The sequence below is a fragment of the Scyliorhinus torazame genome, unplaced genomic scaffold, assembly GCF_047496885.1.
Source record: "Scyliorhinus torazame isolate Kashiwa2021f unplaced genomic scaffold, sScyTor2.1 scaffold_214, whole genome shotgun sequence".
Classification (NCBI taxonomy): Eukaryota; Metazoa; Chordata; class Chondrichthyes; order Carcharhiniformes; family Scyliorhinidae; genus Scyliorhinus; species Scyliorhinus torazame.
In genome coordinates, this window is record NW_027307941.1 from 51,792 (window position 1) to 77,500 (window position 25,709).

At 56.6% G+C, this 25,709-nt stretch overlaps 1 protein-coding gene across 1 annotated transcript in view; it reads left to right on the forward strand.

The window, feature by feature from the left end:
* Positions 1-1,495: 1,495 nt before the first annotated feature.
* The window catches only part of LOC140405777 (myocyte-specific enhancer factor 2D homolog), a gene marked incomplete at its 3' end in the record, with an annotated part of 266,783 nt that continues 242,569 nt past the window's right edge, over positions 1,496-25,709 (forward strand). The window contains exon 1 of the mRNA XM_072494209.1: positions 1,496-1,736. The remainder of the gene's footprint in view (positions 1,737-25,709) is intronic.

A 25,709-nucleotide genomic window follows, 5' to 3' on the forward strand; every position in this document is an offset into this window, starting at 1 on the left:
GGGAGCTCCGCACTGTCAGAGGGTCAGTACTGAGGGAGCTCCGCACTGTGGGAGGGTCAGTACTGAGGGAGTGCCGCACTGTTGGAGGGTCAGTACTGAGGGAGCGCCGCACTGTGGGAGGGTCAGTACTGAGGGAGTGCCGCACTGTCAGAGGGTCAGTACTGAGGGAGCGCTGCACTGTGGGAGGGTCAGTACTGAAGGAGCGCCGCACTGTGGGAGGGTCAGTACTGAAGGAGCGCCGCGCTGTGGGAGGGTCAGTACTGAGGGAGCACCGCACTGTCAGAGGGTCAGTACTGAGGGAGCCGCACTCTCAAAGGGTCAGTACTGAAGGAGCGCCGCACTGTGGGAGGGTCAGTACTGAGGGAGCACCGCACTGTCAGAGGGTCAGTACTGAGGGAGCGCCGCATTGTGGGAGGGTCAGTACTGAGGGAGTGCCGCACTGTCAGAGGATCAGTACTGAGGGAGCGCCGCACTGTGGGAGGGTCAGTACTGAGGGAGTGCCGCACTGTGGGAGGGTCAGTACTGAGGGAGCGCTGCACTGTGGGAGGGTCAGCACTGAGGGAGCGCCGCACTGTGGGAGGGTCAGTACTGAGGGAGTGCCGCATTGTCAGAGGGTCAGTACTGAGGGAGCGCCGCACTGTCAGAGGGTCAGTACTGAGGGAGCGCCGCACTGTGGGAGGGTCAGCACTGAGGGAGTGCCGCATTGTCAGAGGGTCAGTACTGAGGGAGCGCCGCACTGTCAGAGGGTCAGTACTGAGGGAGCGCCGCACTGTCAGAGGGTCAGTACTGAGGGAGCGCCGCCCTGTCAGAGGGTCAGTACTGAGTGAGCTCCACACTGTGGGAGGGTCAGTACTGAGGGAGCGCCGCACTGTGGTAGGGTCAGTACTGAGGGAGTGCCGCACTGTCAGAGGGTCAGTACTGAGGGAGCGCCGCACTGTCAGAGGGTCAGTACTGATGGAGCGCCGCACTGTCAGAGGGTCAGTACTGAGGGAGTGCCGCACTGTCAGAGGGTCAGTACTGAGGGAGCGCCGCACTGTCAGAGGGTCAGTACTGAGGGAGTGCCGCACTGTCGGAGGGGTCAGTACTGAGGGAACGCCGATCGATTGACTGTTCAGAGTTGGAGGGATGGGAAGGCAGGGGGAGGATAAACGAGAGCGGGAGAAGGCGTCAGTGATGCAGAAGGTTAACGGAGCAGTCGATGAAGATGACTGAGGGCCTACGGACTGCGAAGACGGGGGGGGGGGGCTGCCTGGGCCAGGGAGCAGCTTCCAGAGCTGACGGCCGCAGAGGAAGAGGCCGGGATTGGGATGGGAGCTGTGACGAGGGCCTCGGTGCAGACGCAGCGACCATTCGGAGCGGAACACAGCGTGGCTGGCCGAACAGCTGCCGGAACGGTCGGAGACTGCTCACTTCCTGTTCCCACAGCTGTCGCCGGCAGCGAGGGGGGCTGGTGCTGTGGGGAGGGGGGCCGGAGGAGGGGGAGGGAGGAGGATTTGGCAGGCTGACATCAAACTGGTCAGAGGGGCTCCGTCATATGTTGTGACAGATCACAACAGTTGTTCCACGCCGTGTGGCTGCCTGGCAGAGAGGGGGTCTTTGTCCTTCACGCAGGCTTGATAGCTGTGGGGAAGGCAGCAACGCACAGAGCTTCAGTCCTGAGCATACTGAGAGGCAGCACTGACTGTGAATGTTCCTTCAAGCCGAGATTGGACCTGGCAGAGTGAGGTGTGTTTTGGGTGAGTGATTGACTGCGATATACCCAACGACGTACACCAGCCGACTCTCTCCGTCTCTCTCTCTCTCCGTCTCTCTCTCTCTCTCCATCTCTCTCTCTCTCTCCGTCTCTCTCTCCGTCTCTCTCTCTCTCTCCGTCTCTCTCTCTCTCCGTCTCTCTCTCTCTCTCCGTCTCTACTCTCTCTCCGGCTCCCTCCTCTCTCTCTCACCTCAGCGTCAGAGCTGCTTTCCAAATCCCGATCCACAGGCTCAAGGACTAAACCCACCCGCGAGTTCCCGGTGCCAGTACTGAGGGAGCGCCGCACTGTCGGAGGGTCAGTACTGAGGGAGCGCCGCACTGTCAGAGGGTCAGTACTGAGGGAGTGCCGTACTGTGGGAGGGTCAGTACTGAGGGAGTGCCGCACTGTGGGAGGGTCAGTACTGAGGGAGTGCCGCACTGTCAGAGGGTCAGTACTGAGGGAGCGCCGCACTGTCAGAGGGTCAGTACTGAGGGAGTGCAGCACTGTCAGAGGGTCAGTACTGAGGGAGTGCCGCACTGTCAGAGGGTCAGTACTGAGGGAGCGCCGCACTGTGGGAGGGTCAGTACTGAGGGAGTGCGGCACTGTCAGAGGGTCAGTACTGAGGGAGCGCCGCACTGTCGGAGGGTCAGTGCTGAGGGAGCGCCGCACTGTAGGAGGGTCAGTACTGAGGGAGCCCTGCACTGTCAGAGGGTCAGTACTGAGGGAGTGCCGCACTGTCAGAGGGTCAGTACTGAGGGAGCGCCGCACTGTCGGAGGGTCAGTATTGAGGGAGCGCCGCACTGTCGGAGGGTCAGTGCTGAGGGAGCGCCGCACTGTCGGATGGTCAGTGCTGAGGGAGCGCCGCACTGTCAGAGGGTCAGTACTGAGGGAGCGCCGCACTGTCAGAGGGTCAGTACTGAGGGAGTGCCGCACTGTCGGAGGGTCAGTGCTGAGGGAGCGCCGCACTGTGGGAGGGTCAGTACTGAGGGAGCCCTGCACTGTCAGAGGGTCAGTACTGAGGGAGCGCCGCACTGTCAGAGGGTCTGTACTGAGGGAGCGCCGCACTGTCAGACGGTCAGTACTGAGGGAGCGCCGCACTGTGAGAGGGTCAGTACTGAGGGAGCGCCGCACTGTGAGAGGGTCAGTACTGAGGGAGCGCTGCACTGTCAGACGGTCAGTACTGAGGGAGCGCCGCACTGTGAGAGGGTCAGTACTGAGGGAGCGCTGCACTGTCAGAGGGTCAGTACTGAGGGAGTGCCGCACTGCCGGAGGGTCAGTACTGAGGGAGCGCCGCACTGTGAGAGGGTCAGTACTGAGGGAGCGCCGCACTGTGAGAGGGTCAGTACTGAGGGAGCGCTGCACTGTCAGACGGTCAGTACTGAGGGAGCGCCGCACTGTGAGAGGGTCAGTACTGAGGGAGCGCCGCACTGTCAGAGGGTCAGTACTGAGGGAGTGCAGCACTGTCAGAGGGTCAGTACTGAGGGAGTGCCGCACTGTCAGAGGGTCAGTACTGAGGGAGCGCCGCACTGTGGGAGGGTCAGTACTGAGGGAGTGCGGCACTGTCAGAGGGTCAGTACTGAGGGAGCGCCGCACTGTCGGAGGGTCAGTGCTGAGGGAGCGCCGCACTGTAGGAGGGTCAGTACTGAGGGAGCCCTGCACTGTCAGAGGGTCAGTACTGAGGGAGTGCCGCACTGTCAGAGGGTCAGTACTGAGGGAGCGCCGCACTGTCGGAGGGTCAGTACTGAGGGAGCGCCGCACTGTCGGAGGGTCAATGCTGAGGGAGCGCCGCACTGTCGGATGGTCAGTGCTGAGGGAGCGCCGCACTGTCAGAGGGTCAGTACTGAGGGAGCGCCGCACTGTCAGAGGGTCAGTACTGAGGGAGTGCCGCACTGTCGGAGGGTCAGTGCTGAGGGAGCGCCGCACTGTGGGAGGGTCAGTACTGAGGGAGCCCTGCACTGTCAGAGGGTCAGTACTGAGGGAGCGCCGCACTGTCAGACGGTCAGTACTGAGGGAGCGCCGCACTGTGAGAGGGTCAGTACTGAGGGAGCGCCGCACTGTGAGAGGGTCAGTACTGAGGGAGCGCTGCACTGTCAGACGGTCAGTACTGAGGGAGCGCCGCACTGTGAGAGGGTCAGTACTGAGGGAGCGCTGCACTGTCAGAGGGTCAGTACTGAGGGAGTGCCGCACTGCCGGAGGGTCAGTACTGAGGGAGCGCCGCACTGTCGGAGGGTCAGTACTGAGGGAGCGCCGCACTGTCAGCGGGTCAGTGCTGAGGGAGCGCCGCACTGTGGGAGGGTCAGTACTGAGGGAGTGCCGCACTGTCGGAGGGTCAGTACTGAGGGAGCGCCACACTGTCAGAGGGTCAGTACTGAGGGAGTGCCTCACTGTGGGAGGGTCAGTACTGAGGGAGTGCCGCACTGTCGGAGGGTCAGTACTGAGGGAGAGCCGCACTGTGGGAGGGTCAGTACTGAGGGAGGGGCAGTACTGAGGGAGGGTCAGTACTGAGGGAGCGCCGCACTCTGGGAGGGTCAGTACTGAGGGAGCGCCGCACTGTCGGAGGGTCAGTACTGAGGGAGCGCCGCACTGACAGTGCTGAGGGAGTGCCGCACTGTCACAGGTCAGTACTGAGGGAGCGCCGCACTGTCAGAGGGTCAGTACTGAGGGAGCGCCGCACTGTCAGAGGGTCTGTACTGAGGGAGCGCCGTACTGTGAGAGGGTCAGTACTGAGGGAGCGCTGCACTGTCAGACGGTCAGTACTGAGGGAGCGCCGCACTGTGAGAGGGTCAGTACTGAGGGAGCGCTGCACTGTCAGAGGGTCAGTACTGAGGGAGTGCCGCACTGCCGGAGGGTCAGTACTGAGGGAGCGCCGCACTGTCGGAGGGTCAGTACTGAGGGAGCGCCGCACTGTCAGCGGGTCAGTGCTGAGGGAGCGCCGCACTGTGGGAGGGTCAGTACTGAGGGAGTGCCGCACTGTCGGAGGGTCAGTACTGAGGGAGCGCCACACTGTCAGAGGGTCAGTACTGAGGGAGTGCCTCACTGTGGGAGGGTCAGTACTGAGGGAGTGCCGCACTGTCGGAGGGTCAGTACTGAGGGAGAGCCGCACTGTGGGAGGGTCAGTACTGAGGGAGGGGCAGTACTGAGGGAGGGTCAGTACTGAGGGAGCGCCGCACTCTGGGAGGGTCAGTACTGAGGGAGCGCCGCACTGTCGGAGGGTCAGTACTGAGGGAGCGCCGCACTGACAGTGCTGAGGGAGTGCCGCAATGTCGGAGGGTCAGTACTGAGGGAGCGCCGCACTGTCAGAGGGTCAGTACTGAGGGAGTGCCGCACTGTCAGAGGGTCAGTACTGAGGGAGTGCCGCACTGTGGGAGGGTCAGTACTGAGGGAGCGCCGCACTGTGGGAGGGTCAGTACTGAGGGAGCGCCGCACTGTCGGAGGGTCAGTACTGAGGTAGTCCCGCTCTGTCAGAGGGTCAGTACTGAGGGAGCAACGCACTGTCAGAGGGTCAGTACTGAGGGAGCGCCGCACTGTGGGAGGGTCAGTACTGAGGGAGCGCCGCACTGTGGGAGGGTCAGTATTGAAGGAGCGCCGCACTGTGGGAGGGTCAGTACTGAGGGAGCGCCGCACTGGGAGGATCAGTACTGAGGGAGTGCCGCACTGTGGGAGGGTCAGTACTGAGGGAGTGCCGCACTGTGGGAGGGTCAGTACTGATGGAGCGTCGCATTGTGGGAGGGTCAGTGCGGAGGGAGCACCGCACTGTCAGAGGGTCAGTACTGAGGGAGCGCCGCACTGTCAGAGGGTCAGTACTGAGGGAGTGCCGCACTGTCAGAGGGTCAGTACTGAGGGAGTGCCGCACTGTCAGAGGGTCAGTATTGAGGGAGCGCCGCACTGTCGGAGGGTCAGTATTGAAGGAGCGCCGCACTGTGGGAGGGTCAGTATTGAGGGAGTGCCGCACTGTCGGAGGGTCAGTGCTGAGGGAGCGCCGCACTGTCGGAGGGTCAGTACTGAGGGAGTGCCGCACTGTCGGAGGGTCAGTACTGAGGGAGCGCCGCACTGTCAGAGGGTCAGTACTGAGGGAGAGCCGCACTGTGGGAGGGTCAGTACTGAGGGAGGGGCAGTACTGAGGGAGGGTCAGTACTGAGGGAGCGCCGCACTCTGGGAGGGTCAGTACTGAGGGAGCGCCGCACTGTCGGAGGGTCAGTACTGAGGGAGCGCCGCACTGACAGTGCTGAGGGAGTGCCGCAATGTCGGAGGGTCAGTGCTGAGGGAGCCCTGCACTGTCAGAGGGTCAGTACTGAGTGAGCGCCGCACTGTCAGAGGGTCAGTACTGAGGGAGTGCCGCACTGTCAGAGGGTCAGTACTGAGGGAGTGCCGCACTGTGGGATGGTCAGTACTGAGGGAGCGCCGCACTGTGGGAGGGTCAGTACTGAGGGAGCGCCGCACTGTCGGAGGGTCAGTACTGAGGTAGTCCCGCTCTGTCAGAGGGTCAGTACTGAGGGAGCAACGCACTGTCAGAGGGTCAGTACTGAGGGAGCGCCGCACTGTGGGAGGGTCAGTACTGAGGGAGCGCCGCACTGTGGGAGGGTCAGTACTGAGGGAGCGCCGCACTGTGGGAGGGTCAGTACTGAGGGAGCGCCGCACTGTGGGAGGGTCAGTATTGAAGGAGCGCCGCACTGTGGGAGGGTCAGTACTGAGGGAGCGCCGCACTGTTGGAGGATCAGTACTGAGGGAGTGCCGCACTGTGGGAGGGTCGGTACTGAGGGAGTGCCGCACTGTGGGAGGGTCAGTACTGATGGAGCGTCGCATTGTGGGAGGGTCAGTGCGGAGGGAGCACCGCACTGTTAGAGGGTCAGTACTGAGGGAGCGCCGCACTGTCAGAGGGTCAGTACTGAGGGAGTGCCGCACTGTGGGAGTGTCAGTACTGAGGGAGCGCCGCACTGTCAGAGGGTCAGTACTGAGGGAGTGCCGCACTGTCAGAGGGTCAGTACTGAGGGAGCGCCGCACTGTCGGAGGGTCAGTACTGAGGGAGTGCTGCACTGTCAGAGGGTCAGTGGGGTAGCTATAAAAGATGCCATGTCCTCTGTGTTGAATGGTGGAAATTCACCCTCCTTGGCATCCTGGGAGAATTCCTTTACATAAATTAACATCACCCTGACTGAGTGACAGACCCATCCCCAGCAGTACTGTACCCCAGTGTTATACAGTGACAGACCCGTCCCCACCAGTACTGTACCCCAGTGTTATACAGTGACAGACCCGTCCCCACCAGTACTGTACCCCAGTGTTATACAGTGACAGACCCGTCCCCGCCAGTACTGTACCCCAGTGTTATACAGTGACAGACCCGTCCCCACCAGTACTGTGCCCCATTGTTATACAGTGACAGACCCGTCCCCACCAGTACTGTACCCCAGTGTTATAGTGACAGACCAGTCCCCACCTGTACTGTACCCCAGTGTTATACAGTGACAGGCCCGTCCCCACCAGTACTGTACCCCAGTGTTATTCAGTGACAGACCCGTCCCCACCAGTACTGTACCCCAGTGTTATAGCGACAGACCCATCCCCACCAGTATTGTACCTAGTGTTATACAGTGAGAGACCCGCCCCCACCAGTACTGTACCCCAGTGTTATACAGTGACAGACCGGTCCCCACCAGTACTGTACCCCAGTGTTATACAGCGACAGACACGTCCCCACCAGTACTGTACCCCAGTGTTATACAGTGACAGACTCGTCCACACCAGTACTGTTCCCCAGTGTTATACAGTGACAGACCCGTCCCCACCATTACTGTACCCCAGTGTTATACAGTGACATACCCGTCCCCACCAGTACTGTACCCCAGTGTTATACAGTCACAGTCCCGTCCCCACCAGTACTGTACCCCAGTGTTATACAGTGACAGACCCGTCCCCACCAGTACTGTATCCCAGTGTTATACAGTGACAGACCCGTCCCCACCAGTACTGTGCCCCGGTGTTACACAGTGACAGACCCGTCCCCACCAGTACTGTTCCCCAGTGTTAAACAGTGACAGACCCGTCCCCACCAGTACTGTACCCCAGTGTTAGACAGTGACAGACCCGTCCCCACCAGTCCTGTACCCCAGTGTTACAGAGTGACAGACCCGTCCCCACCAGTACTGTACCCCAGTGTTGTACAGTGACAGACCCGTCCCCACCAGCACTGTACCCCAGTGTTATACAGTGACAGACCCGTCCCCACCAGTACTGTACCCCAGTGTTACACAGTGACAGACCCGTCCCCACCAGTACTGTACCCCAGTGTTATAGTGACAGATCCGTCCCCACCAGCACTGTACCCCAGTGTTATACAGTGACAGACCCGTCCCCACCAGTACTGTGCCCAGTGTTATACAGTGACAGACCCATCCCCACCAGTACTGTACCCCAGTGTTATACAGTGACAGACCCGAACCCACCAGTACTGTACCCCAGTGTTATACAGTGACAGACCCGTCCCCACCAGTACTGTACCCCAGTGTTATACAGTGACAGACCCGTCCCCACCAGTACTGTACCCCAGTGTTATACAGTGACAGACCCGAACCCACCAGTACTGTACCCCAGTGTTACAGAGTGACAGACCCCTCCCCACCAGTACTGTTCCCCAGTGTTACACAGTGACGGACCCGTCCACAGCAGTACTGTACCCCAGTGTTATACAGTGACAGACCCGTCCCCACCAGTACTGTACCCCAGTGTTACACAGGGACAGACCCGTCCCCACCAGTACTGTGCTCCAGTGTTACACAGTGACAGGCCCGTCCCCACCAGTACTGTACCCCAGTGTTATACAGTGACAGACCCGTCCCCACCAGTACTGTACCCCAGTGTTATACAGTGACAGGGCCATCCCCACCAGTACTGTATCCCAGTGTTATACAGTGACAGACCCGTCCCCACCAGTACTGTACCCCAGTGTTATACAGTGACAGACCCGTCCCCACCAGTACTGTACCCCAGTGTTATACAGTGACAGGACCGTCCCCACCAGTTCTGTACCCCAGTGTTATACAGTGACAGACCCGTCCCCACCAGTACTGTACCCCAGTGTTATACAGTGACAGACCCGTCCCCACCAGTACTGTACCCCAGTGTTATACAGTGACAGACCCGTCCCCCCCAGTACTGTACCCCAGTGTTATACAGTGACAGACCCGTCCCCACCAGTTCTGTACCCCAGTGTTATACAGTGACAGACCCGTCCCCACCAGTACTGTACCCCAGTGTTATACAGTGACAGACCCGTCCCCACCAGTACTGTACCCCAGTGTTATACAGTGACAGACCCGTCCCCACCAGCACTTTACTCCAGTGTTATACAGTGACAGACCCGTCCCCACCAGTACTGTACCCCAGTGTTATACAGTGACAGACCCGTCCCCACCAGTTCTGTACCCCAGTGTTATACAGTGACAGGACCGTCCCCACCAGTTCTGTACCCCAGTGTTATACAGTGACAGACCCGTCCCCACCAGTACTGTACCCCAGTGTTATACAGTGACAGACCCGTCCCCACCAGTACTGTACCCCAGTGTTATACAGCGACAGACCCGTCCCCACCAGTACTGTATCCCAGTGTTATACAGTGACAGGACCGTCCCCACCAGTTCTGTACCCCAGTGTTATACAGTGACAGACCCGTCCCCACCAGTTCTGTACCCCAGTGTTATACAGTGACAGACCCGTCCCCACCAGTACTGTACCCCAGTGCTATACAGTGACAGACCCGTCCCCTCTAGTACTGTACCCCAGTGTTATACAGTGACAGACCCGTCCCCACCAGTACTGTGCCCAGTGTTATACAGTGACAGACCCGTCCCCACCAGTACTGTACCCCAGTGTTACACATTGACAGACCCGTCCCCACCAGTACTGTGCTCCAGTGTTATACAGTGACAGACCCGTCCCCACCAGTTCTGTACCCCAGTGTTATACAGTGACAGACCCGTCCCCACCAGTACTGTACCCCAGTGCTATACAGTGACAGACCCGTCCCCTCTAGTACTGTACCCCAGTGTTATACAGTGACAGACCCGTCCCCACCAGTACTGTGCCCAGTGTTATACAGTGACAGACCCGTCCCCACCAGTACTGTACCCCAGTGTTATACAGTGACAGACCCGTCCCCACCAGTACTGTATCCCAGTGTTACACAGTGACAGACCCGTCCCCACCAGTACTGTGCTCCAGTGTTACACAGTGACAGACCCGTCCCCACCAGTACTGTGCTCCAGTGTTATACAGTGACAGACCCGTCCCCACCAGTACTGTGCCCAGTGTTATACAGTGACAGACCCGTCCCCACCAGTACTGTACCCCAGTGTAATACAGTGACAGACCCGTCCCCACCAGTACTGTACCCCAGTGTTATACAGTGACAGACCCGTCCCCACCAGTACTGTGCCCAGTGTTATACAGTGACAGACCCGTCCCCACCAGTACTGTACCCCAGTGTAATACAGTGACAGACCCGTCCCCACCAGTACTGTACCCCAGTGTAATACAGTGACAGACCCGTCCCCACCAGTACTGTACCCCAGTGTTATACAGTGACAGACCCGTCCACACCAGTACTGTGCTCCAGTGTTACACAGTGACAGACCCGTCCCCACCAGTACTGTGCTCCAGTGTTATACAGTGACAGACCCGTCCCCACCAGTACTGTGCCCCAGTGTTATACAGTGACAGACCCGTCCCCACCAGTACTGTACCCCAGTGTTATACAGTGACAGACCCGTCCCCACCAGTACTATACCCCAGTGTTATACAGTGACAGACCCGTCTCCACCAGTACTGTACGCCAGTGTTATACAGTGACAGACCCGTCCCCACCAGTACTGTACCCCAGTGTTATACAGTGACAGACCCGTCCCCACCAGTACTGTACCCCAGTGTTACAGAGTGACAGACCCGTCCACACCAGTACTGTTCCCCAGTGTTACACAGTGACAGACCCGTCCCCACCAGTACTGTGCTCCAGTGTTATACAGTGACAGACCCGTCCCCACCAGTACTGTACCCCAGTGTGATACAGTGACAGACCCGTCCCCACCAGTACTGTGCCCAGTGTTATACAGTGACAGACCCATCCCCACCAGTACTGTACACCAGTGTTATAGTGACAGACCCGTCCCCACCAGTACTGTACCCCAGTGTTATACAGTGACAGACCCGTCCCCAACAGTACTGTACCCCAGTGTTATAGCGACAGACCCATCCCCACCAGTATTGTACCTAGTGTTATACAGTAAGAGACCCGTCCCCACCAGTACTGTGCCCAGTGTTATACAGTGACAGACCCATCCCCACCAGTACTGTACACCAGTGTTATAGTGACAGACCCGTCCCCACCAGTACTGTACCCCAGTGTTATACAGTGACAGGCCCGTCCCCACCAGTACTGTACCCCAGTGTTATACAGTGACAGACCCGTCCCCAACAGTACTGTACCCCAGTGTTATAGCGACAGACCCATCCCCACCAGTATTGTACCTAGTGTTATACAGTAAGAGACCCGCCCCCACCAGTACTGTACCCCAGTGTTATACAGTGACAGACCCGTCCCCACCAGTACTGTGTCCAGTGTTATACAGTGACAGACCCGTCCCCACCAGTACTGTACCCCAGTGTTATACAGTGACAGACTCGTCCACACCAGTACTGTTCCCCAGTGTTATACAGTGACAGACCCGTCCCCACCAGTACTGTACCCCAGTGTTATACAGTGACAGGGCCATCCCCACCAGTACTGTACCCCAGTGTTATACAGTGACATACCCGTCCCCACCAGTACTGTACCCCAGTGTTATACAGTGACATACCCGTCCCCACCAGTACTGTACCCCAGTGTTATACAGTCACAGTCCCGTCCCCACCAGTACTGTGCCCAGTGTTATACAGTGACAGACCCATCCCCACCAGTACTGTACCCCAGTGTTATTCAGTGACAGACCCATCCCCACCAGTACTGCAACCCAGTGTTATTCAGTGACAGACCCGTCCCCACCAGTACTGTACCCCAGTGTTATACAGTGACAGGCCCGTCCCCACCAGTACTGTACCCCAGTGTTATACAGTGACAGACCCGTCCCCAACAGTACTGTACCCCAGTGTTATAGCGACAGACCCATCCCCACCAGTATTGTACCTAGTGTTATACAGTAAGAGACCCGCCCCCACCAGTACTGTACCCCAGTGTTATACAGTGACAGACCCGTCCCCACCAGTACTGTGTCCAGTGTTATACAGTGACAGACCCGTCCCCACCAGTACTGTACCCCAGTGTTATACAGTGACAGACTCGTCCACACCAGTACTGTTCCCCAGTGTTATACAGTGACAGACCCGTCCCCACCAGTACTGTACCCCAGTGTTATACAGTGACAGGGCCATCCCCACCAGTACTGTACCCCAGTGTTATACAGTGACATACCCGTCCCCACCAGTACTGTACCCCAGTGTTATACAGTGACATACCCGTCCCCACCAGTACTGTACCCCAGTGTTATACAGTCACAGTCCCGTCCCCACCAGTACTGTGCCCAGTGTTATACAGTGACAGACCCATCCCCACCAGTACTGTACCCCAGTGTTATTCAGTGACAGACCCATCCCCACCAGTACTGCAACCCAGTGTTATTCAGTGACAGACCCATCCCCACCAGTCCTGTACCCCAGTGTTACAGAGTGACAGACCCGTCCCCACCAGTACTGTACCCCAGTGTTATACAGTGACAGGCCCGTCCCCACCAGTTCTGTGCCCCAGTGTTATACAGTGACAGACCCGTCCCCACCAGTACTGTACCCCAGTGTTATACAGTGACAGACCCGTCCCCACCAGTACTGTACCCCAGTGTTATACAGTGACAGACCCGTCCCCACCAGTACTGTGCCCAGTGTTATACAGTGACAGACCCGTCCCCACCAGTACTGTACCCCAGTGTAATACAGTGACAGACCCGTCCCCACCAGTACTGTAACCCAGTGTTATACAGTGACAGACCCGTCCCCACCAGTACTGTGCCCAGTGTTATACAGTGACAGACCCGTCCCCACCAGTACTGTACCCCAGTGTAATACAGTGACAGACCCGTCCCCACCAGTACTGTACCCCAGTGTAATACAGTGACAGACCCGTCCCCACCAGTACTGTACCCCAGTGTTATACAGTGACAGACCCGTCCACACCAGTACTGTGCTCCAGTGTTACACAGTGACAGACCCGTCCCCACCAGTACTGTGCTCCAGTGTTATACAGTGACAGACCCGTCCCCACCAGTACTGTGCCCCAGTGTTATACAGTGACAGACCCGTCCCCACCAGTACTGTACCCCAGTGTTATACAGTGACAGACCCGTCCCCACCAGTACTATACCCCAGTGTTATACAGTGACAGACCCGTCTCCACCAGTACTGTACGCCAGTGTTATACAGTGACAGACCCGTCCCCACCAGTACTGTACCCCAGTGTTATACAGTGACAGACCCGTCCCCACCAGTACTGTACCCCAGTGTTACAGAGTGACAGACCCGTCCACACCAGTACTGTTCCCCAGTGTTACACAGTGACAGACCCGTCCCCACCAGTACTGTGCTCCAGTGTTATACAGTGACAGACCCGTCCCCACCAGTACTGTACCCCAGTGTGATACAGTGACAGACCCGTCCCCACCAGTACTGTGCCCAGTGTTATACAGTGACAGACCCATCCCCACCAGTACTGTACACCAGTGTTATAGTGACAGACCCGTCCCCACCAGTACTGTACCCCAGTGTTATACAGTGACAGGCCCGTCCCCACCAGTACTGTACCCCAGTGTTATACATTGACAGACCCGTCCCCAACAGTACTGTACCCCAGTGTTATAGCGACAGACCCATCCCCACCAGTATTGTACCTAGTGTTATACAGTAAGAGACCCGCCCCCACCAGTACTGTACCCCAGTGTTATACAGTGACAGACCCGTCCCCACCAGTACTGTGTCCAGTGTTATACAGTGACAGACCCGTCCCCACCAGTACTGTACCCCAGTGTTATACAGTGACAGACTCGTCCACACCAGTACTGTTCCCCAGTGTTATACAGTGACAGACCCGTCCCCACCAGTACTGTACCCCAGTGTTATACAGTGACAGGGCCATCCCCACCAGTACTGTACCCCAGTGTTATACAGTCACAGTCCCGTCCCCACCAGTACTGTGCCCAGTGTTATACAGTGACAGACCCATCCCCACCAGTACTGTACCCCAGTGTTATTCAGTGACAGACCCATCCCCACCAGTACTGCAACCCAGTGTTATTCAGTGACAGACCCATCCCCACCAGTCCTGTACCCCAGTGTTACAGAGTGACAGACCCGTCCCCACCAGTACTGTACCCCAGTGTTATACAGTGACAGGCCCGTCCCCACCAGTTCTGTGCCCCAGTGTTATACAGTGACAGACCCGTCCCCACCAGTACTGTACCCCAGTGTTATACAGTGACAGACCCGTCCCCACCAGTACTGTGCCCCAGTGTTATACAGTGACAGACCCGTCCCCACCAGTACTGTACCCCAGTGTTATACAGTGACAGACCCGTCCCCACCAGTACTGTGCTCCAGTGTTACACAGTGACAGACCCGTCCCCACCAGTACTGTGCTCCAGTGTTACACAGTGACAGACCCGTCCACACCAGTACTGTACCCCAGTGTTATACAGTGACAGACCCGTCCTCACCAGTACTGTACCCCAGTGTTATACAGTGACAGACCGTCCCCACCAGTACTGTACCCCAGTGTTATAGTGACAGACCCGTCCCCACCAGTACTGTACCCCAGTGTTATACAGTGACAGACCCGTCCCCACCAGTACTGTACCCCAGAGTTAGACAGTGATAGACCCGTCCCCACCAGTACTGTACACCAGAGTTATACAGTGACAGACCCGCCCCCACCAGTACTGTACCCCAGAGTTAGACAGTGATAGACCCGTCCCCACCAGTACTGTTCCCCAGTGTTATAGTGACAGACCCGTCCCCACCAGTACTGTACCCCAGTGTTATACAGTGACAGGCCCGTCCCCACCAGTACTATACCCCAGTGTTATACAGTGACACACCCGTCCCCACCAGTACTGTACCCCAGTGTTGTAGAGTGACAGACCCGTCCCCACCAGGACTGTACCCCAGTGTTATACAGTGACAGACCCGTCCCGACCAGTACTGTACCCCAGTGTTATACAGTGACAGACCCGTCCCCACCAGTACTGTACTCCAGTGTTATACAGTGACAGACCCGTCCCCACCAGTACTGTGCCCTCTCTCTCTCTCTCTCACACACACTCTCCCTCACACACACTCTCTCCCACACTCTCTCCCACACACTCTCTCTCCCACACACTCTCTCTCCCATACACTCTCTCTCCCACACACATCTCTCTCCCACACTCACTCTCTCCCACACACACTCTCTCCCACACACTCTCTCTCTCACACACTCTCCCACACACTCTCTCCCACACACTCTCTCTCCCACACACTCTCTCACACTCTCTCTCCCACACACTCTCTCTCTCTCTCTCACACACTCTCTCTCACACTCTATCCCACACACTCTCTCTCCCACACACTCTCTCACTCTCTCTCACACTCTCTCTCCCACAAACTCTCTCTCTCTCACACACACTCTTTCTCCGACACACTTTTTCCCACACTCTCTCCCACACTCTCTCCCACACACTCTCTCCCACACACTCTCTCCCGCACACTCTCTCTCACACTCTCTCTCCCACACTCTCACACACACTCTCTCTCTCTCTCTCCCACACACACTCTCTCTCCCACACACTCTCTCCCCACACACTCTCTCTCCCACACACTCTCTCCCACACACACCCTCTCTCCCACACACTCCCTCTCACACACCCTCTCTCCCACACTCTCTCCCACACACTCTCTCTCCCACACTCTCTCTCTCTCTCTCACACACACTCTCACACACACTCTCTCCCACACTCTCTCCCACTCTCTCTCTCTCCCACCCACTCTCTCTCACACACACTCTCTCCCACACTCTTTCCCACACACCCTCTCTCTCACACACTCTCTCTCCCACACACTCTCTCCCACACTCTCTCACTCTCACACACTCTCTCTCACACACTCTCCCACACTCTCTCTCCCACACTCTCTCTCCCACACTTTCTCTCACACACTCTCTCTCCCACATACTCTATCCCACACACTCTCTCTCCCACACACTCTCTCTCCCACACACTCTCTCACTCTCTCTCACACACTCTCTCTCTCTCACACACACTCTTTCTCCCACACACTCTCTCCCATACTCTCTCCCACACATTCTCTCCCACACACTCTCTCTCACACTCTCTCTCCCACACTCTCACACACACTCTCTCTCTCTCTCTCACACACACTCTCTCTCCCACACTCTCTCTCTCCCACACACTCTCTCCCACACACACCCCCTCTCCCACACACTCCCTCTCACACACTCTCTCCCACACACTCTCTCTCCCACACTCTCTCACACTCTCTCTCTCTATCTCACACACACTCTCACACACACTCTCTCCCACACTCTCTCTCTCCCACTCTCTCTCTCTCCCACACACTCTCTCTCACACACACTCTCTCCCACACTCTTTCCCACACACCCTCTCTCTCACACACTCTCTCTCACGCACTCTCTCTCTCACACCCTCTCTCTCCCACACACTCTCTCTCACTCTCACACACTGTCTCTCACACACTCTCCCACACTCTCTCTCCCACACTCTCACTCCCACACTTTCTCTCTCACACTCTCTCTCACACACTCTCTCTCCCCCACACTCTCTCCCACACACTCTCTCCCACACACACTCTCTCCCTCACACACTCTCTCACTCTCTCTCTCCCACACTCTCTCTCTCCCACAGTCTCTCTCCCACACTCTCTCTCTCCCACACTCTCTCACACGCTCTCTCTCGCCCACACTCTATCTCCCCCACACTCTCTCTCTCTCTCCCCACACTCTCTCTCTCTCTCTCTCCCACACTCTCTCTCTCCCACACTCTCTCTCACACACTCTCTCTCCCACACACTCTCTCCCACACACACTCTCCCTCACACACTCTCACACACTCTCTCTCACACACTCTCTCTCACACTCTCTCTCACACACTCTCTCTCACACACTCTCACTCCCACACTCTCTCTCTCCCACACCCTCTCTCACACACACTCTCTCCCACACACTCTCTCCCCCACACACTCTCCCTCTCTCACACTCTCTCTCTCTCTCTCCCACACTCTCTCTCACACACTCTCTCTCACACACTCTCTCTCACACACTCTCTCTCTCACACACTCTCTCTCTCCCACACTCTCTCTCTCCCACACTTTCTCTCACACACTCTCTCTCCCACACACTCTCTCCCACACACTCTCTCCCACACACACTCTCTCCCACACACTCTCTCCCCCACACACTCTCTCTCTCTCACACTCTCTCTCTCTCTCTCCCACACTCTCTCTCACACACTCTCTCTCACACACTCTCTCTCACACACTCTCTCTCACACACTCTCTCTCACACACTCTCTCTCACACACTCTCTCTCACACACTCTCTCTCTCACACACTCTCTCTCCCACACTCTCTCTCTCCCACACTCTCTCTCTCCCACACTTTCTCTCACACACTCTCTCTCCCACACACTCTCTCCCACACACTCTCTCCCACACACACTCTCTCCCTCACACACTCTCTCACACTCTCTCACTCTCTCTCTCACACACTCTCTCTCCCACACTCTCTCTCACACACTCTCTCACGCACACTCTCTCTCCCCCACACTCTCTCTCTCTCTCTCTCCCACACTCTCTCTCTCCCACACTCTCTCACACACACACTCTCACACACACTCTCTCTCCCCCACACTCTCTCTCTCTCTCTCCCACACTCTCTCTCTCCCACACTCTCTCTCACACACTCTCTCTCCCACACCCTCTCTCCCACACACACTCTCTCCCTCATACACTCTCTCTCCCACTCTCTGACACACTCTCTCTCACACACTCTCTCTCACACACTCTCTCTCCCACACTCTCTCTCTCCCACACCCTCTCTCACACACACTCTCTCCCACACACTCTCTCCCCCACTCTCTCTCTCTCTCTCACACTCTCTCTCTCTCTCTCTCCCACACTCTCTCTCACACTCTCTCTCTCTCTCACACACACTCTCTCCCACACACTCTCTCTCCCACACTCTCTCTCTCTCTCACACTCTCTCTCTCTCTCACTCACACACTCTCTCTCACACACTCTCTCTCACACACTCTCTCTCACACACTCTCTCCCACACACTCTCTCTCCCACACACTCTCACGCACACACTCTCTCTCCCACACTCTCTCTCTCACACACACTCTCTCCCACACACTCTCTCTCACACACTCTCCCACACACTTTCTCTCACACACTCTCTCCCACACACTCTCTCTCCCACACACTCTCTCTCCCACACTCTCTCCCACACAGTCTCTCACACTCTCTCTCCCACACACTCTCTATCTCTCTCTCACACACTCCATCCCACACACTCTCTCTCACACACACTCTCTCTCACACACACTCGCTCTCCCACACACTCTCTCCCACACTCACTCCCACACTCTCTCCCACACTCTCTCCCACACACTCTCTCCCACACACTCTCTCCCACACACTCTCTCTCACACTCTCTCTCCCACACTCTCACACACACTCTCTCTCTCTCTCTCTCACACACTCTCTCTCCCACACACTCTCTCTCCCACACACTCTCTCCCACACACTCTCTCCCACACACTCTCTCTCTCCCACACACTCCCTCTCACACACTCCCTCTCACACACCCTCTCTCCCACACTCTCTCCCACACACTCTCTCTCCCACACTTTCTCACACACACTCTCTCCCACACTCTCTCCCACACGCACACTCTCTCTCACGCACTCTCTCTCACACACTCTCTCTCCCACACACTCCCTCTCCCACACACTCTCTCCCACACACTCTCTCCCACTCTCTCTCCCACACTCTCTCTCTCCCACTCTCTCTCTCTCACACACTATCTCTCACACACTCTCTCTCACACACTCTCTCTCCCACACTCTCTCTCTCCCACACTTTCTCTCACACACTCTCTCTCCCACACACTCTCTCCCACACACTCTCTCCCACACACTCTCTCCCACACACTCTCTCCCACACACACTCTCTCCTTCACACACTCTCTCACACTCTTTCACTCTCTCTCTCACACACTCTCACACACTCTCTCTCACACACTCTCTCTCACACACTCTCTCTCCCACACTCCCTCTCTCCCACACTCTCTCTCTCCCACACTCTCTCTCACACTCTCTCACACACACTCTCTCCCCCACACTCTCTCTCTCTCTCTCCCACACACGCCCTCTCCCACACACTCTCTCACACACTCTCTCCCTCACACACTCACACTCCCACTCTCTCACACTCTCTCTCACACACTCTCTCTCACACACTCTCACTCCCACACTCTCTCTCTCCCACACCCTCTCTCACACACTCTCTCTCCCACACACTCTCTCTCTCTCTCTCTCACACTCTCTCTCTCTCTCTCCCACACTCTCTCTCCCACACTCTCTCTCACACACTCTCTCTCACACACTCTCTCACACACACTCTGTCCCACACAGTCTCTCTCCCACACTCTCTCACACTCTCTCTCTCTCTCACGCACTCCCTCTCTCACACTCTCTCTCTCCCACACTCTCTCCCACACACTCTCTCCCACACTCTCTCTCCCACTCTCTCTCTCTCTCTCACACACTCTCTCTCCCACACTCTCTCCCACACACTCTCTCTCACACACTCTCTCTCACGCACTCTCTCTCCCACACACTATCTACCACACACTCTCTCCCACACTCTCTCCCACACTCTCTCCCACACTCTCTCTCTCCCACACTCTCTCTCTCCCACTCTCTCTCTCTCTCACACACTCTCTCTCACACACTCTCTCTCCCACACTCTCTCTCCCACACTCTCTCTCTCCTACACTTTCTCTCCCACACTCTCTCTCCCACACACTCTCTCCCACACACTCTCTCCCACACACTCTCTCCCACACACACACTCTCCCTCACACACTCTCTCACACTCTCTCACTCTCTCTCACACATTCTCTCTCACACACTCTCTCTCCCACACTCTCTCTCTCCCACACTCTCTCTCACACACTCTCTCACACACACTCTCTCTCCCCCACACTCTCTCTCTCTCTCTCTTCCACACTCTCTCTCTCCCACACTCTCTCTCACACACTCTCTCACACACACTCTCTCTCCCCCACACTCTCTCTCTCTCTCTCTCCCACACGCTCTCTCTCCCACAATCTCTCTCCCACACACTCTCTCTCCCACACACTCTCTCCCACACACACTCTCTCCCTCACACACTCTCTCCCACTCTCTCACACACTCTCTCTCACACACTCTCTCTCACACACTCTCTCTCCCACACTCTCTCTCTCCCACACCCTCTCTCCCACACACTCTCTCCCCCACTCTCTCTCTCTCTTTCACACTCTCTCTCTCTCTCTCTCTCTCCCACACTCTCTCTCACACTCTCTCTCACTCACACTCTCTCTCTCTCTCTCACACACTCTCTCTCCCACACTCACTGTCTCTCACACACACTCTCTCCCACACTCTCTCTCGCACACTCTCTCTCCCACACTCTCTCCCACACACTCTCTCTCTCACACACACTCTCTCTCACACACTCTCTCTCACACACTCTCTCTCCCGCACTCTCTCTCTCCCACACTCTCTCTCACACACTCTCTCACACACACTCTGTCCCACACAGTCTCTCTCCCACACTCTCTCACACTCTCTCTCTCTCTCACGCACTCCCTCTCTCACACTCTCTCTCTCCCACACTCTCTCCCACACACTCTCTCCCACACTCTCTCTCCCACTCTCTCTCTCTCTCTCACACACTCTCTCTCCCACACTCTCTCCCACACACTCTCTCTCACACACTCTCTCTCACGCACTCTCTCTCCCACACACTATCTACCACACACTCTCTCCCACACTCTCTCCCACACTCTCTCCCACACTCTCTCTCTCCCACACTCTCTCTCTCCCACTCTCTCTCTCTCTCACACACTCTCTCTCACACACTCTCTCTCCCACACTCTCTCTCCCACACTCTCTCTCTCCTACACTTTCTCTCCCACACTCTCTCTCCCACACACTCTCTCCCACACACTCTCTCCCACACACTCTCTCCCACACACACACTCTCCCTCACACACTCTCTCACACTCTCTCACTCTCTCTCACACATTCTCTCTCACACACTCTCTCTCCCACACTCTCTCTCTCCCACACTCTCTCTCACACACTCTCTCACACACACTCTCTCTCCCCCACACTCTCTCTCTCTCTCTCTTCCACACTCTCTCTCTCCCACACTCTCTCTCACACACTCTCTCACACACACTCTCTCTCCCCCACACTCTCTCTCTCTCTCTCTCCCACACGCTCTCTCTCCCACAATCTCTCTCCCACACACTCTCTCTCCCACACACTCTCTCCCACACACACTCTCTCCCTCACACACTCTCTCCCACTCTCTCACACACTCTCTCTCACACACTCTCTCTCACACACTCTCTCTCCCACACTCTCTCTCTCCCACACCCTCTCTCCCACACACTCTCTCCCCCACTCTCTCTCTCTCTTTCACACTCTCTCTCTCTCTCTCTCTCTCCCACACTCTCTCTCACACTCTCTCTCACTCACACTCTCTCTCTCTCTCTCACACACTCTCTCTCCCACACACACTGTCTCTCACACACACTCTCTCCCACACTCTCTCTCGCACACTCTCTCTCCCACACTCTCTCCCACACACTCTCTCTCTCACACACACTCTCTCTCACACACTCTCTCTCACACACTCTCTCTCCCGCACTCTCTCTCTCCCACACTCTCTCTCACACACTCTCTCACACACACTCTCTCTCCCCCACACTCTCTCTCTCTCTCTCTCCCACACTCTCTTTCTCCCACACTCTCTCTCACACACTCTCTCACACACACTCTCTCACCCCCACACTCTCTCTCTCTCTCTCCCACACTCTCTCTCTCCCACACTCTCTCTCACACACTCTCTCTCCCACACTCTCTCTCCCACACACACTCTCTCCCTCACACACTCTCTCTCCCACTCTCTCACACACTCTCTCTCACACACTCTCTCTCACACACTCTCCCACACTCTCTCTCTCTCCCTCACCCACTCTCACACACTCTCTCTCTCACACACACTCTCTCACACACACTCTCTCTCCCACACACACTGTCTCACACACACTCTCTCCCACACTCTCTCTCGCACACTCTCTCTCGCACACTCTCTCTCCCACACACTCTCTCCCACACACTCTCTCCCACACTCTCTCCCACACACTCTCTCTCTCACACACTCTCTCTCACACACTCTCTCTCACACACTCTCTCCCACACACTCTCTCTCCCACACACTCTCTCTCCCACACAGTCTCTCACACTCTCTCTCCCACACACTCTCTATCTCTCTCTCACACACTCCATCCCACACACTCTCTCTCACACACACTCTCTCTCACACACACTCGCTCTCCCACACACTCTCTCCCACACTCTCTCCCACACTCTCTCCCACACTCTCTCCCACACACTCTCTCCCACACACTCTCTCCCACACACTCTCTCTCACACTCTCTCTCCCACACTCTCACACACACACTCTCTCTCTCTCTCTCACACACTCCCTCTCACACACCCTCTCTCCCACACTCTCTCCCACACACTCTCTCTCCCACACTTTCTCACACACACTCTCTCCCACACTCTCTCCCACACGCACACTCTCTCTCACGCACTCTCTCTCACACACTCTCTCTCCCACACACTCCCTCTCCCACACACTCTCTCCCACACACTCTCTCCCACTCTCTCTCCCACACTCTCTCTCTCCCACTCTCTCTCTCTCACACACTATCTCTCACACACTCTCTCTCACACACTCTCTCTCCCACACTCTCTCTCCCACACTCTCTCTCTCCCACACACTCTCTCCCACACTCTCTCTCCCACACACTCACTCCCACACACTCTCTCCCACACACTCTCTCCCACACACTCTCTCCCACACACACTCTCTCCTTCACACACTCTCTCACACTCTTTCACTCTCTCTCTCACACACTCTCACACACTCTCTCTCACACACTCTCTCTCACATACTCTCTCTCCCACACTCCCTCTCTCCCACACTCTCTCTCTCCCACACTCTCACACTCTCTCACACACACTCTCTCCCCCACACTCTCTCTCTCTCTCTCCCACACACGCCCTCTCCCACACACTCTCTCACACACTCTCTCCCTCACACACTCCCACTCCCACTCTCTCACACTCTCTCTCACACACTCTCTCTCACACACTCTCACTCCCACACTCTCTCTCTCCCACACCCTCTCTCACACACTCTCTCTCCCACACACTCTCTCTCTCTCTCTCTCACACTCTCTCTCTCTCTCTCCCACACTCTCTCTCACACACTCTCTCTCACACACTCTCTCACACACACTCTGTCCCACACAGTCTCTCTCCCACACTCTCTCACACTCTCTCTCTCTCACGCACTCCCTCTCTCACACTCTCTCTCCCCCACACTCTCTCCCACACACTCTCTCCCACACACTCTCTGCCACACTCTCTCCCACACTCTCTCTCTCCCACTCTCTCTCTCTCTCACACACTCTCTCTCCCACACTCTCTCCCACACACTCTCTCTCACACACTCTCTCTCACGCACTCTCTCTCCCACACACTCTCTACCACACACTCTCTCCCACACTCTCTCCCACACTCTCTCCCACAATCTCTCTCTCCCACTCTCTCTCTCTCTCACACACTCTCTCTCACACACTCTCTCTCCCACACTCTCTCTCCCACACTCTCTCTCTCCTACACTTTCTCTCCCACACTCTCTCTCCCACACACTCTCTCCCACACACTCTCTCCCACACACACACTCTCCCTCACACACTCTCTCACACTCTCTCACTCTCTCTCTCACACACTCTCTCTCACACACTCTCTCTCCCACACTCTCTCTCTCCCACACTCTCTCTCACACACTCTCTCACACACACTCTCTCTCCCCCACACTCTCTCTCTCTCTCTCTCCCACACGCTCTCTCTCCCACAATCTCTCTCCCACACACTCTCTCTCCCACACACTCTCTACCACACACACTCTCTCCCACACCCTCTCTCACACACACTCTCTCCCACACACTCTCTCCCCCACTCTCTCTCTCTCTCTCACACTCTCTCTCTCTCTCTCCCACACTCTCTCCCACACTCTCTCCCACACTCTCTCTCTCCCACTCTCTCTCTCTCTCACACACTCTCTCTCACACACTCTCTCTCCCACACTCTCTCTCCCACACTCTCTCTCTCCTACACTTTCTCTCCCACACTCTCTCTCCCACACACTCTCTCCCACACACTCTCTCCCACACACTCTCTCCCACACACACTCTCTCCCTCGCACACTCTCTCACACTCTCTCACTCTCTCTCACACACTCTCTCTCACACACTCTCTCTCTCCCACACTCTCTCTCACACACTCTCTCACACACACTCTCTCTCCCCCACACTCTCTCTCTCTCTCTCCCACACTCTCTCTCTCCCACACTCTCTCTCACACACTCTCTCACACACACTCTCTCTCCCCCACACTCTCTCTCTCTCTCTCTCCCACACTCTCTCTCTCCCACCCTCTCTCTCCCACACACTCTCTCTCCCACACACTCTCTCCCACACACACTCTCTCCCTCACACACTCTCTCCCACTCTCTCACACACTCTCTCTCACACACTCTCTCTCACACACTCTCTCTCCCACACTCTCTCTCCCACACTCTCTCTGTCCCACACCCTCTCTCCCACACACTCTCTCCCCCACTCTCTCTCTCTCTTTCACACTCTCTCTCTCTCTCTCCCACACTCTCTCCCACACTCTCTCTCACACTCTCTCTCACACACACTCTCTCTCTCTCTCTCACACACTCTCTCTCCCACACACACTGTCTCTCACACACACTCTCTCCCACACTCTCTCTCGCACACTCTCTCTCCCACACTCTCTCCCACACACTCTCTCTCTCACACACTCTCTCTCACACACTCTCTCTCACACACTCTCTCTCACACACTCTCTCTCACACACTCTCTCTCCCACACTCTCTCTCTCCCAGACTCTCTCACACACTCTCTCACACACACTCTCTCTCCCCCACACTCTCTCTCTCTCTCTCTCCCACACTCTCTTTCTCCCACTCTCTCTCTCACACACTCTCTCACACACACTCTCTCTCCCCCACACACTCTCTCTCTCTCTCTCCCACACTCTCTCCCACACTCTCTCTCACACACTCTCTCTCCCACACTCTCTCTCCCACACACACTCTCTCCCTCACACACTCTCTCCCTCACATACTCTCTCTCCCACTCTCTCACACACTCTCTCTCACACACTCTCTCTCACACACTCTCTCTCACACACTCTCTCCCCCACACTCTCTCTCTCTCTCTCCCACACTCTCTTTCTCCCACACTCTCTCTCACACACTCTCTCACACACACTCTCTCTCCCCCACACTCTCTCTCTCTCTCTCCCACACTCTCTCTTTCCCACACTCTCTCTCACACACTCTCTCTCCCACACTCTCTCTCCCACACACACTCTCTCCCTCATACACTCTCTCTCCCACTCTCTCACACACTCTCTCTCACACACTCTCTCTCACACACTCTCCCACACTCTCTCTCTCCCTCACCCACTCTCACACACACTCTCTCCTA